This window comes from Oculina patagonica, chromosome 1 (assembly GCF_052425735.1).
Source record: "Oculina patagonica isolate OP01 chromosome 1, crgOcupat, whole genome shotgun sequence".
NCBI classification, from domain to species: Eukaryota; Metazoa; Cnidaria; class Anthozoa; order Scleractinia; family Oculinidae; genus Oculina; species Oculina patagonica.
Genome location: NC_135758.1, coordinates 42,781,976 through 42,795,705, shown reverse-complemented (window position 1 = coordinate 42,795,705; position 13,730 = coordinate 42,781,976). Strand labels below are relative to the sequence as shown.

At 36.6% G+C, this 13,730-nt stretch overlaps 1 long non-coding RNA gene across 2 annotated transcripts in view; it reads right to left on the bottom strand.

Annotated features, from left to right (window-relative positions):
- LOC144632800 (uncharacterized) overlaps positions 1-13,730 on the bottom strand; it is a 139,543-nt gene that overhangs the window by 116,815 nt on the left and 8,998 nt on the right. The gene's annotated exons all lie outside the window — the stretch shown is intronic.

Genomic DNA, 13,730 nt, shown 5'->3' with positions numbered 1-13,730 from the left:
CCACTTTATTACATCCATTTTGAAATCGCACAATTTAAGTGTCGGCACCAAAGAGGAACCGGAAACGCTTTTACATCTGTATGCAAAAGAAAGACTTTAGACGTCATCTGTCAAAAACTCAGTCGAGCGTAACGAAGGAAAAACACGTTTCACTCAAGGAAACTCAAGCAGAGCAGTTTTCAAGCCACAAAAACACTGCAGTTTATATTTCAAAGTTCAATCCTCGTCGTCTGATTTAATGATGTAACCCCTTTATTTCTGGTTGAGACTTCTCGTTGTCTTTGGAGAAGAAAATGAAGGTGCAGGGTACACGCTGAGGATTTCTTGCGAGTTGTGAAACTCCCTCGATCGCACGATGCTCAGGTCAGTGGATATGTTTTATCCAGAATCCTTCAAATGCCGTTCAATGGAACTCTGCAAGATTTTAAGGGATTCCGGCTTGTAATCATCTCCGCCTTTTTTGTCCTGAGCGTAGAACTTAATCAGGACCTTGTCAAGTTGTTCCTCCGGTGCCATTGTTTTAGTGGTGAGATTTTCAAGATGGTGGAACGGACAACAGCTCCTAAAGACATTCAATCGTCGTTTTGACGTATTTTTATTAACAGTGACAGACTTGAGCTCTTGTATTGTATTGCTTGAAACTAAAGGAAACCTGGAAACGTCCATTTCTTGTGTTGGCTCTGGATTTGTTGTTGTGTGGTTTTCGTTTGTTAATATTTTGCTCGTGTTTGCTGGACTCGGGATCACACGGATCTCGAGCGGCTGTTCAAGAAAACCGCCGAAATAATTGTCAAAATGTACGCTGAAGGTTGGAAACTTCCTAAAATGTAGGTCTTTTGTTAATGTAGGTCTTAAGCTCAAGGAAGCTCATAATTTTCATTCAGAAACTGAAAGTAAATAAGTTAATCCATTATTCTAAAGCAATATTTTGAGAGCAAAAGTTACAAAATTCTCCAAACAGTAGGCAATGGCTTTCTTTCTCATAAAAGTTTCCTGCAATTTGTTTGTTTACTTTAAGCATGACTTGAAATCTGATTAGTTGTTCTGTTTTACTGTTCCTTTCTCTTTGGCTGGAAAAAAGATGCGATTTAGAGCAAAAAATAGTGCGATTCGTGAATAAATCGCACTCCTGAGAGCCAATCAGATTGCAAGGATCACCAGTGATTTCAAAATGGATGTAATAATGAATGTAAATTCAATTAGATTTACTTAATTTTTTTTAGTCACGATGTGAAAAACTAAAATCTCTGTATAAACAAAGACATCAGAAAGCCGAACCATTTAATTATCTGTTAAGCTGGAACTTGCATCAAATTGGATAGGTGCGCCATTTAAGACGAGATATTTAGCTAAAAATAAAAAGGCAGTCATATTGCAGAAAACTGAAATCACTCTAGTTCAAATTTATTATGCTCCTGCACATACATTGATACTAATTCCTCTTAAAACTAAAGGTGCGTTTCTTTGGTATGATCCGGATCAGGATCAGTGATCCAAGATCACTCGGATCACGGTGCATCAAAGTTCCCGGTAAATCATTCCCAGAGTGGATTCATCAGTTCCTTTGACGCAGCATGATCCGAATAACCTTGGATCACTGATCCTGATCCGCATCACCCCAAAGAAACGCACCCTAATAACTACTTCTAACTACTACATACATTTTATAACAACGAAACAAAAGGGAGGGTTTAAGAAGGTCCATTCTCCTCCGCCTTTGTCTGCTGGACAGGAACTAGGCTTCCGGCATGAACATCCAAAGGTTGTGAAGAAAATATTTAGAATCGACTTTCAACAAAAATGTTCTGGTAGATTGTAATACTATATTCTGAAAAAAAAATTCCAATTCTAAATGTTATAAAATTCAAACCAAGCCATGTTCAAAGTATAGTAGCTTTACATGCAAATGAATTTATTAGCTATTGTGGTGTGAGTTTCAGAATAAAGAACACTGCCAATGAGAAGTGCGCCAACCTGTGTGATTGAAGGGCAAGAAGCAGTTCAAAATTCCTTTATTTAAACCTTTCGTTTGTAAATCTATAAATTAAATGATTTTTAAACCAATTACCAAATATACACATGGTGTGAACTAGGAAAACAAAATTCGGTATCCTAAATGGGCCATATTGCGAACAACTAATAGCATCAGTTAGCTGATCCGGCCATTATAAGTGTTTTGGTAATGTTGGCTTCTGTATTGCAAAGTATTTGCTTTGCTGTAAGTTCTATACCACAGTTTGGTTGTGATGGGCGACAAACCGAAATATCCAAAGAAAATAAATTACCAAGCCAAAGGTGAACGCAAAAACTATGGCGCTCAAGTTTACAGGTTCAGCGACAACTCTTTCGTTTTCATGTTCAAGGCGTTGGTTTGCCTCTTCATATAATTTCTCCTTTGGGTACAACTTTGAAACCTGACCTGACGAATACCCACTCCCCAGTGCACTTTAATAGTCGCGCCGATAATTTTTCGATCAGCTATGACCAAAGTCCCAAAGCGATACCACGAACAAAAGGACTATAGCCCAATTCGATATTTGAAAATTCAGCTTAAAACAGTAGACATCAATACGAAGCTCTAGGGAATAAACCCCACAAACTCTCCAGTTTATTCCCTGGAGCCTCGTACTGAGGTGTATTGTTTCAGGCTGAATTTTAATATATCGAAGTTGGGCTATTGGCAAATGCTCAAAGCGAAAACTTGAGCCGGAGCAATAGACCATTTCCTGATACGAATGAAATTCAAAGCTACAAAATAATTGGCAGAAGCAACAACAAATGCATGTATTCACGATACAGATATTCCGATAGCCACAGTGTTTGGCCTTACATATTGGTGATGAACAGCAGGCTGTAATTCGCACATGTTGCGGATCACTGCTGTCCATATCACTGTGATGAATGTTAAACAAGAATAAGAAAGGGATTTATTGCTTCTGAAGAAAATACCGTAAAATTCCGGTTATAAGTCCCCCCCCCAGTTATAGGCCCATCTACCTGAAAACAAAAAATACATCCGATTATAAGGCCCCCCCGGATATAAGCCCCCTCTACAGGATCACATTACTGAATAGCGCTGAATGTTGCTTTATTATGCGTTTTGAACTTGAAAACGTATTTCGATCAACACTCCCGTGGCTCGTTTCGAAAAGTTTTTTGTTATTTTACAGACCGACCTCTATTAAGCGGCCACCTTTGGGACTTTGAAAAGTGGCCGCTTAATAGAGGTGCAATATAAATTGAACAGAAATGGTAGGCATGATTTTATTGACTCTATATAGCAAAATGCTTTTAAAAAGTGAACATATATGAAGATAAATCCAAAATTCATTGTAACAAAACATCAAGTGCATTTCCAGCCCATGAATAGTTCCAGCCCTAACACAGAGGGCACGTAGTTGAAATGTACCGTATTTCTTCGGGTGAAAAATGTACAGAAAAGTATGCAAAACATCGTTGATAAGTTTCTTAGGCCTTTTTGCATCAACAGTTATAATTAGTATGTAAATAAATTTAGCTCAAGATATTTCACGGACGATATATATCATCTGTTACCATTTCGCTTGGAAAGATAATTTGCTGACCGGGAAAGTGGCCGCTTAATGGAGGGTGGCCGCTTAATAGGTGGCCGCTTAATAGAGGTCGGACTGTATTCCGATTATTAGCGCCCTCCCAAATATAAGCCCCTCCGCTTATAAGCCTACACAAAACTCCTTACGAAGTTGTATAGGCCCCGGGCTTATAACCAGAATTTTATGGTACCAGTTTTACTTTGATTGAAGACGCAAGTGGGAAAGGAATTATCAAACCGTATATCATGAGATCACTTATCGATGAAAATGGAATGGAGATGTTGGTAGGAGTGCGAAGGTGAGGCCCTCTCCAGAAATCAAACTTGAAAGCATGTTCCCAAAAAATGTACATAGAACTAACGAAAAGTGTTAGTCCAAAAGCTATTTCTGTCGTTGAACGGTAAAACATCGTTGCATATCTAAGTTTATTATATGACTACAATAGTACGCGCGCTCTGATTGGCTGCTGAGCGGGCATTATTTTCTTGTAATGACCGGGCATTATGAATAATTTTCTCGGCTCGGCGGTTTTATATGGTTTTTTGAGTTGTGAGTAAAAGCTACTAGCGCAATTGCGAGAACGACAATAAATACCGACAAAATGTAACTATCTTTTCAACAACTGAAAGAAAAATATTAGCATACCGATACTTCTTTAGTATGAGCGACGAAGAGAGCCACAGAGAGCGAGAGCGAGTTTCAGCTCTGTGTTTTTTAGATATTTCAGTTAAGAATAGCGCTAAAAGGCCATATAATAAATAACTTATTAACCTCGCCCGTTCGGTCATTACAGGGCAATCTCAGACCTCGGCCTTGATGTATTGACCTCGCTATCGCTCGGTCAATACATCAAGGCCTCGGTCTGAGATTGCCCTGTAATGACCTCACTCTCGGTTAATAAGTAGTATATAATTCTTAACAAAGAAAGATGAACCACTTCAAAGTTAAATCCTAATAATGAATAGCGCAGCAGTTGGTAACATTGGATTTACTTACGTACTTTTTAGTCACGGTGTAAAAAACTAAAATCTTTGTATAGGCAAAGACGTCAAAGAGATTAACTTGTTTCAATGTTTAATTATCTCAATCTCTTTGATGAAGTTGTCTTAGTTACCTTTCAATAAGGTGAATTTAATTAAATAAAGCTGATTTCAAATCGTTTGAGGTAACAAAGAAACCTTGAAAACATTTTTGGCTAGCGATATCAATAATCCCAACCTCCTGGAAAACTTCCTCATAGGCTTATGTGGAACTTGTTTCAGTACAGGTTTTGGCAAAATTTGAATGCTGAGTAAATGCAAGACACCTGTACCAAGAAAGGCATAAACACAAAAAGAAATATTGAATAGATCCCAATCTACTGTTGGCACGGTATATTACGATCTAATACAATTCTAAAACAAAAACTGCGATAAGGAGTCACACTGATTATAGTAGATCTTCTGAAACGAAATGTAAATATTGCCCTTACGTTTTACATTAACAAGCTTACGTAATAACTAGACACGTGTTAAAATCTTGCCAAAAATGACAGATCTTAGCTTTGATTACTGTGATTTTGCTCATATTCATACACTCCTTTCAAAAATCACTTTTACTGCCCTAAATAAATATGACTAAAATAATTACATAACATACTTCTATTGTTTTTGTCAATAGCGCTATTTCATATCTGTCCTTAGTATATAACACACAAGTGAATAGTGCTTTTCGCGCGCCCTGATTGGTTAACTCGGAGGTGATTAGCAAAGTACTATTCACCTCCGAGCAGCTAAAGAGAAACAAACTGCCTTCGCGCGTCGCTTTGTTTACCGAAAGTGATGTTTTGACCCGCTAGTTATTCAACTTGCGTGGATATTATACTAAAACAAAATATCCACCACTATTAACCTCCACTTCGGTGAATAATTGTTAATTACATCAGTGACTTGGAGTTTATTTAAACCAAATAAATTCATAATTCAAAACGTATACGGAAAGGACACGAAGGGGAAAAAGGGATCTTTTCAAACCATCTCAACATATGTGATGAATCGACAATGAAAATAATAAGACATTCTTAAACTTTATGCTATAATAACTTACGATAAGCAATTACTGAAAATGCTAAAATTCAAACTAAGCGATATTCAGCGTCCAGAAGCTTTACATGCATAAGCGGTTTAAAGTATGATTTAAAGGAAATAATTATTTTTCGATAACAGTTATCTTCAGAATTAAAGGACCCTAGCAAGTCAGCCTCCGCCATTTTCAATGGCATCGAAATTATGAAAATTGTGTGGTGAAGCGAAATCTTATTGCATTGCCGTAAGTTGTGTTACTGTAAGTCTGCTTAACTACCTTTAACAGTTTCACAGTAAATTCTATTTGTATAGACACGCTCCGGGTAAAATATAATACCAAAAATTCTCGTATGCAAACAAAACCAAAGGTGTGGCGGACTAGGGTCTTCTTTCAAAGTTCCAGGATTAGGAATTGTCAACGCCAGTCGGAGCAACCCTTGTGGCTGAAGGACACAGGTAGCGTAGCAGTTCAAAATACTCTTTTCTAAACCTTCTGTTTGTAAATCCGTAAATAAAAGGATTGACAAAGCTGCTTGTAAATATGCATGTGGTTTGGAGTAAAAAAACAAAATTTTTGATTTTGAATTGACGAGATTGGGAAAATCCAATGACATCAATAAGTTGGATAAGTGTTACTGGCACCCAAAGAGATACAAATCCTAAGACTACAAAAACAAGTGTTTTGGTAATTTTAGCTTCCCTATTTAGAGTATTTGCTTGCTGTAGGTTTGATGACACGGCGTTGTTGTGATGGGAAACAAACCGAAACACTTTGAAATATGCCTTAAAGATTATCAAGCACAAGGTGAATGCAAATGATATAGTTAGAGAGTTTGCAGTGTTAACAACGACTTTTGAGCGATACTCATAAATACAGATTGTCCGCCCTTCATGATAAGTACCTTGGGTAGATGTAACAAAAGTTGTCAGTGCTTGTATAATAGGACACCCAAGCCACGATACAGATATTCCGATAGCTACGCACTTTGGCTTTACGTATTGATGATGTAAAGTAGGCTTTACCACGCACAAGTAGCGGATTACTGCTGTACAAGTCATTGTAATCAATGATGCTCCCACTAAAACAAGAATAAGAAAGGCATTTAATGTGCAGACGTGTGAAGAAAATGACCATCTTCCTTGGATTAAAGATGCCAGCGAGAAAGGCATGACCAAACTAGCCATCAGAACATCGCTTAACGCCAAAAACAGAATGGAGATGTTTGTAGGAGTACGAAGCTGAGGCCTTCTCCAGAATATCAAACTTGTAAGCAGGTTACCAACAAAACTACCCAACATTAAAATAACCAGAATTACTGTTCCAATAACAATCTCTGTCGTTGAATAGTGAAACAGCGTTGTATTTCTAGTTGAGTTCATAACGATGAATTCAGGCTTCAGGCTTATGTCGAATTTTGTAAAACGTCAACAATATCTCAACTCTTTGATTTTAGGAACAAAATTTAATTTGATTAACTTCCTTTACAATCAAAATGTAATTCAGGAACTAAAATAAGAGTACAAACAAAGACGTCAATGGAATTAATTTTGTTGCGATACTTAATTATCTCAACCCCTGGAAAGGTTTATAATAGTGTTTGGTGTAACTTGTACAAGTGCTGGTTTTTGGGTCAACTTAAACGCTGCATGGATGGCATGGATGGATGCAAAGCACCTGCTTGTCAAGAAGACCATAAAAGATCACCGAGAGACCAGAATAAGTTAGAAATATCGAGAAGTCCTAACTGGGGGGTTTCTGAAAGCGGAAGGGGAATCCTTTTACCAAAGATGTCCGTCAGATTATAAGCGATGATCTATTGTTGTTTGGACATTAACATTGACATTGACATTGGAAACTTGGGGTTGAATAATATTATTATGAAGCAAACAGTTGCAATATTGAAAGACATTCAGGACGCAGCCTGCCAATGACAGCTTCTCTAAAATAAATTAAAAATTAGCGTTTAATTAAGTTTTCAGAACAGGCTAACGTTATCTTATGAAAACGCAGCAAAGAAAAGCAAAACTCCCAGATGTGTGCATGTTAGCGCTTTTAATAAAGATATGTCTTCGCTGCCATCAGATTCACGAAACAAGTCTAGAAGTTCAAACTGAGAATAAAATGACAGTTATTTTGTTAAAAGATTCTTCCTATATGTTTCTGCATTTGCGTAGTGATACATAACCTCTTTTGACTTTTATGACGTACAAGAATTGATTAACATCTGGAATTTTCTCGTTGACACAAAACCTTATGTTGTCTTTTTCAAAAAAAAGTTAAAATGTATTCTGAAATCAAATTTCGTGTAGGTTTGACATGCTTTTATTGGTTTTATTTATAGTGATATATCGAATCGGTATATGAAATTTAAAAAAAAATGTATATTGCCTTTACATTGGTGACCCGATGGGGTTTATTTCAACCAAATAACTCATAAGTCACAACGTATACGAAAAAACACGACGGGATATGTGTGAAAAGTAAACTTTTCAAACCAATGATGAAGGTCAAAGTTTTCATAAACTTCAGGGGGCTCAGAGAACAACAAATCGACAAGGAAAATAATAAAACAATCTAGAACTTTATTCATCAATAACTTACAATTAGCAAGTGTTAAAAACTTTAAAGTTCAAACTAAACCGTATTCAAAGTCTAGAACCTTTACATGCAAAATTAAACTATAGTGTGATTTGAAGATAAATTATCTATATGCGGATACAACAAGTTCTCAGAAAGTTTCCAGAATTAGGAATTGTCAATGCCAGTCGGAACAACCGTCGTGGCTGAAGGACACAGGACGCGTAGCAGTTCAAAATACTCTTTTCTAAATCTTTTGTCTCTAAATCCGTAAATAAAAGGATTGACAAAGCTGCTAGCAATTATACAAATGGTTTGGAATAGGAAAACAAAATTTGGCATTCTGAATTGGGTAAATTTGGAATATCCCATAACATCAATAAGTTGGATAAGTGTTACTGGAGTCCAGAAAGATACAAATCCTAAGACTACAAAAACAAGTGTTTTGGTAATTTTAGCTTCTCTATGTAGAGTATTTGCTTGCTGTAAGTTCGATGACACAGTGTTGTTGTGATGGGAGACAAACCGAAACACTTTGAAATATGCCTTAAAGATTATCGAGCCCAAAACAACAATAACTGCTATGGTGCTATAGTTTACAGTTTCAACAACAACTTTAACGTGATACTCATAGATACAGAATGTCCGCTTTTTATCATATATGCCATGTGCAGATGAAACAAAAACTGTAAGGGTTTGTGAAATAAAACATACAAGCCACGATACAGATATTCCAATGGCTACGGTCTTTGGCTTCGCGTATTGGTGGTGTAAATTTGGCTTTACCACACACAAGTAACGGATCACTGATGTCCATGTCATTGTTATCAATGACACTCCCGATAAAACGAAAATAAGAAAGGCATTTAATGTGCAGGCTTGTGAAGAAAATGACCATCTTCCTTGGATTAAAGATGCCAGTGAGAAAGGCATGACCAAACCAGCCATCAGAACATCGCTTAACGCCAAAAATAGAATGGAGATGTTGGTAGGAGTACGAAGGTGAGGCCTTCTCCAGAATATCAAACTTGTAAGCAGGTTCCCAATAAAAGCACCTAGCATTAAAATCACCAGAATTACTGCTCCAATAGCAACTTCTGTCGTTGAATAGTGAAACAGCGTTCCATTTGTAACTGAGTTCATAACGATGACTTATGATCACATCAAGCTTCATAAACAGTATTCAAAGTTGCCACAAGTTTGTAACATAGAGAGGTGGTAATCAGGTGTCGGATTTTTCGGAACTTCATTTAATTTGATTTTCTTCCTATGCAAACAAAATGTTAAATCAAACTACAAACAAAGACGTCGATGAAATTTATCTTCTAGCGATATTTTAATTATCTCGACCTTCCAAGAAGGCTTATAATTAGTGTTTTGTGTAAGTTGTGCCAGAGCTGGTTTTTGGGCCAAATTGAACTCTTCTTTGATGGATGCAAAGCATCTGCATGTCAAGGAGATCATAAAACGTCACCGAGAGACCAGAACAGATTAGAAATATTGATAAATATTAATTTGAGGGGTTTATAAAAGCGGGACGGGAAAACTTTTTACCAAAGATGACAATCCACTTTTATGCAACGATCTATTGTTCATTGGAACCTTGGTGTTACATAATAGAAATATGAAGCAAACAAATGCAATATTGAAAGACATTCAGGACGCAAGATGTCAGTGGACGATTTTTAAAATTAAATAAAAATAAACATTTAATAATGTTTCCAGAAGTAGGATAACGTTGTCTTATAGCAACAAATGCCATTTCAATGAAATCTTATTATATAAAGAGCTGATATTAAACGAGTTCAAATAAAAACCCCCTCCCCTTCTTTCTTTCGTGATCTTTCTGCAAAAAAAAATATATTACTGTAAACATTCATGAATTACATTTAAAAAAAAAAAAACAGGACAAACAAAGTTGAAACTTAATCAATTTTTAGATTAATAATAAAATTGCAGTTTTATTGAAAGATATGTTTTATTCTATCCGTTTCTTTATTTGTGTGATTGTTTTACGTACATAATCTCTTTTGACTCGCGTGGCGTATAAGAAATTTATAAACATCTGGAATTTTCTCAGTCAAAGAAAACTAATATTGACGTTTTTAAAATTTAAGTTTGTATCGAAAAGTTTTCAACTTTACATAGGGTCAGCATGCTACGTGTACCTATTTTTGACTAGCTTTGAGATCAAATTAAATAAAAGGTCACCTTTCTTTTGAAAAATATTTTTCCTTTAGTACGAAGTGGATCAGGGGTGTATGCAAACAAGAATCTTAACAATTTAAAAGAGCACAAAGTTAAAGGCTTTTAAAAACCAAATTCGGCACCAAAATGGCGTCATATTTTACGACCGCAGAAATCGTCGTCGGATCAACAATTATGGTTATTTTAACGCTCCTTGGATTTCTCGGAAATTTGCTTACTTGTGTTGTTGTCTGTAGAAAACCACAACTTCGTACTCCAACAAATGTCTCGATCGTTATCTTAGCTGTAACCGATGTATTGTCGGCAGCATTTGTGATGCCTCTCTCCCTGGCATCTTTTATCACTGGAAGGTGGATTTTGGGGTCGACAGCTTGTGTGTTCAATGCCTACCTGTTCAATGCGTTGTTGGGTTTAACGTTTATTTCGATGACATCTACAGCAGTTATTCGATACTTCTGTGTTGTAAGAGCATCCCTCTATCATCACGTGAAGCCAAAGCGAACACTCATTTTAATTTCAACATTGTGGTTATTATATTTAGTAGTGATGGCAATTCCAGGATTTGTGGAGTTTCCCGAAGGACGTTACAGAGCGAAGCGCACTTTCTGTCGCTTGCATTACCACAATAAGGAAACCTTCAAGACAGTACGATTCATTTTGTTAGCACTTGCATTAATCCTATCCACGGTCATGTTCATTGCCTATTACAAAGTCTTCCGGTTTGTTTCTTATCACAACCATGCAGTTGCTCCGAGCTTGCAACATGGATTGTCGACGCATATCGAAGAAGCCAAAATAACAAAAACACTGTTAATCGTTGTTCTTGCGTTCGTTTTGTGTTGGGTCCCAACAGGAATCATCGAAGCAATTACTTCGATCATCAAAGTCAAAATTTCAGTTTTTGTTAGATTTCTACAAACCTTATTTATTTTCACTAGTAGTGCTATAAATCCTGTTATCTATACTTTCACAAACAGACGGTTTAAGAAAGAATATTTAGAGCTCGTACGCAGCTTTTTGCCAAAGTGACAGTATAATACTTTAACTTCAGGCAGCGAAATAAATTCGGCCAAAGCCTTGTTGGCGGCCTTTCTGTTTTTCAATGTTCCTTTATTTTGCCAGTGAAAAGGTTGAAATACAATATCAAACTTGTTATTTATGACATCGCGATCACTGATGTCAATATTAACCAGCCATCAAGTCATATATCAGAAGCTCCTCATGACCTATAAATGGCAGCACAAGACAAGCCTATAGCAATGTGACTCATGGTTTGAAATTTTACATTATACTTATAACAGAGAGCTTAAGCACAGACGTTTTTGAACTACGGACGGTGGGCCCCACGGAAGTCTAATTTTCTCCTTCTTTGGCGTTTGTTATCGACTTTTAGTCTGTAACATCCAATTACAATACTAAAATGGGGGATTTCCAACTAATTCGATACGCACCAAAAACAATTGAAGACACTATATTTTCCAAAAGAAAAAGTGATTTTCGCCCTTGTCGAGGACATACTACAGAAGAATATGAACACGAAGAGAGCTTCGTTCCAACGGCAAGTTCTTGGATTTCCCACATCGTGCTTATTGCTTGTATTAAAACATATCTATTTTTTAATACTTCGCTTTGAATAAAATGGTTACTTTTTCCATCATTGGATATTGTGTTTATACTTTTTGACTTTGTACACTAATCAACTGGAGGTAACGGGATTGGGGCAATTATTTTAAGTTTCTCCTTCCTCGTATGCATACTTATGTCCTGGACACGGAAACCACGTTTTAACTCTTCTTGTTATTATCGCCTCTTCCTCCTCCCTTATCCCCTGTTTTGGATGCAATAAAGTCGTTGTCATGTTGAACAAAAAACATTGAAGGATGCCTCCAAAACCTCAAAATTTTCTACGTGCTCTACTAAAAAGGAATTATAAAAAAATCGTTTATTTTTCGCAAAACTCTTGGTACATGTAAGGATTAGTAGCTAATTGGATCATTTCTTGTTCCCTAAACAGTGGCAGAACCTATTATATTCCTACAGGGTACTCGTGGGAGCTTCACGCAGGCCTTATAACTTGGTTTAAATGTTACAGGCTTCTTGCATACGGCTGGGATTAATTTTGTCAATGAGTGAGAATGTATAGAGAGGAATAATGGTAGAGAAATGAGAAATAGCTTGGTAGAGAAATGAGAAATATATTAAACATTCGGTAAAATCGAGTTCTTCCAACAGAAGTCGATCCTATGACCTTCGGCACACTTGTCGCACGCTATACCGCTGAGCCACAAGAGACTCGAGGCCATATCACTAAATTGAAATGTTACACGGGTTCACTCATCGACAAAGGCAATCTCAGCAGTATGCAGGAAGATGTCACAATTGAGCGTAGTTATGTAGTCTAGCACACACGAGTCTCATGTAGCACAGTGGTAGAGCGTCCGACCGTATACGGAAGATCGTTGCATTTGACCCTTTTGGGAGAACTTGAATTTTTGCCGAATAGCTTGTGTCACTAACTGATTAATATGTTTTTTTTCCATTTCTTTTTCTTTAAATTTAAAATACTTTTTCAATGACGCACGTTTTACAATGACACTATTGCGGCTCTATCTGCTTTTCTAAGAGAAAACGTCCATTCTACTTGATCGGTGACTTTCGTCTCTAAGTCTAGGCATCAATACTTTTAAACTGGGCTGTCACAGAAGCTTAAAAGCTTCTGTGACAGCCCAGTTTAGCTTTAAAATAAACCCACAAGCCTTGAAATGTCACTCTTCAAAAACAAAACCTTAAAAAAGCGATGAATGAAGCAACAGAGCTCGGTTTAATTTCATGGCTTACTTTGCCTTTTTGTTCCAACTTGAAGCGAAAAATTATGTCATTGTTTGACTTCATGGAAGCAAGCCTGAAAAAGTTAATCAATTTTATATCGGTTCCACACCGAGAATACAATAGAATTGTTAATTAAAACATAAAGTTATTTCTTTACATATGTTTCGTTATTTTCGTGATTGGCAATGAGTGGCATGTAGTGCAGAAAATGGTTTAGCATCTGGCATTTTTCTCAATCACACAAAAAATAAATTGACTTTAAAATCTAATTTTGCTTTCAAAGGTTTCAGCTTCAAATCGCCGGAGTCAGCATGCTTATTATTTATTGGTTAGATACATGATGACATTAAATAAATTTTCCCCTTTTTTAGGACAAATTATTTGTTTTATCAGACAAGGATCAGGGGTGTATCCAAGCAAGAATCTGTATAATTAAAAAATTACAATAAAACATGGTGTTTTTCATAAATGTCCAAGGGA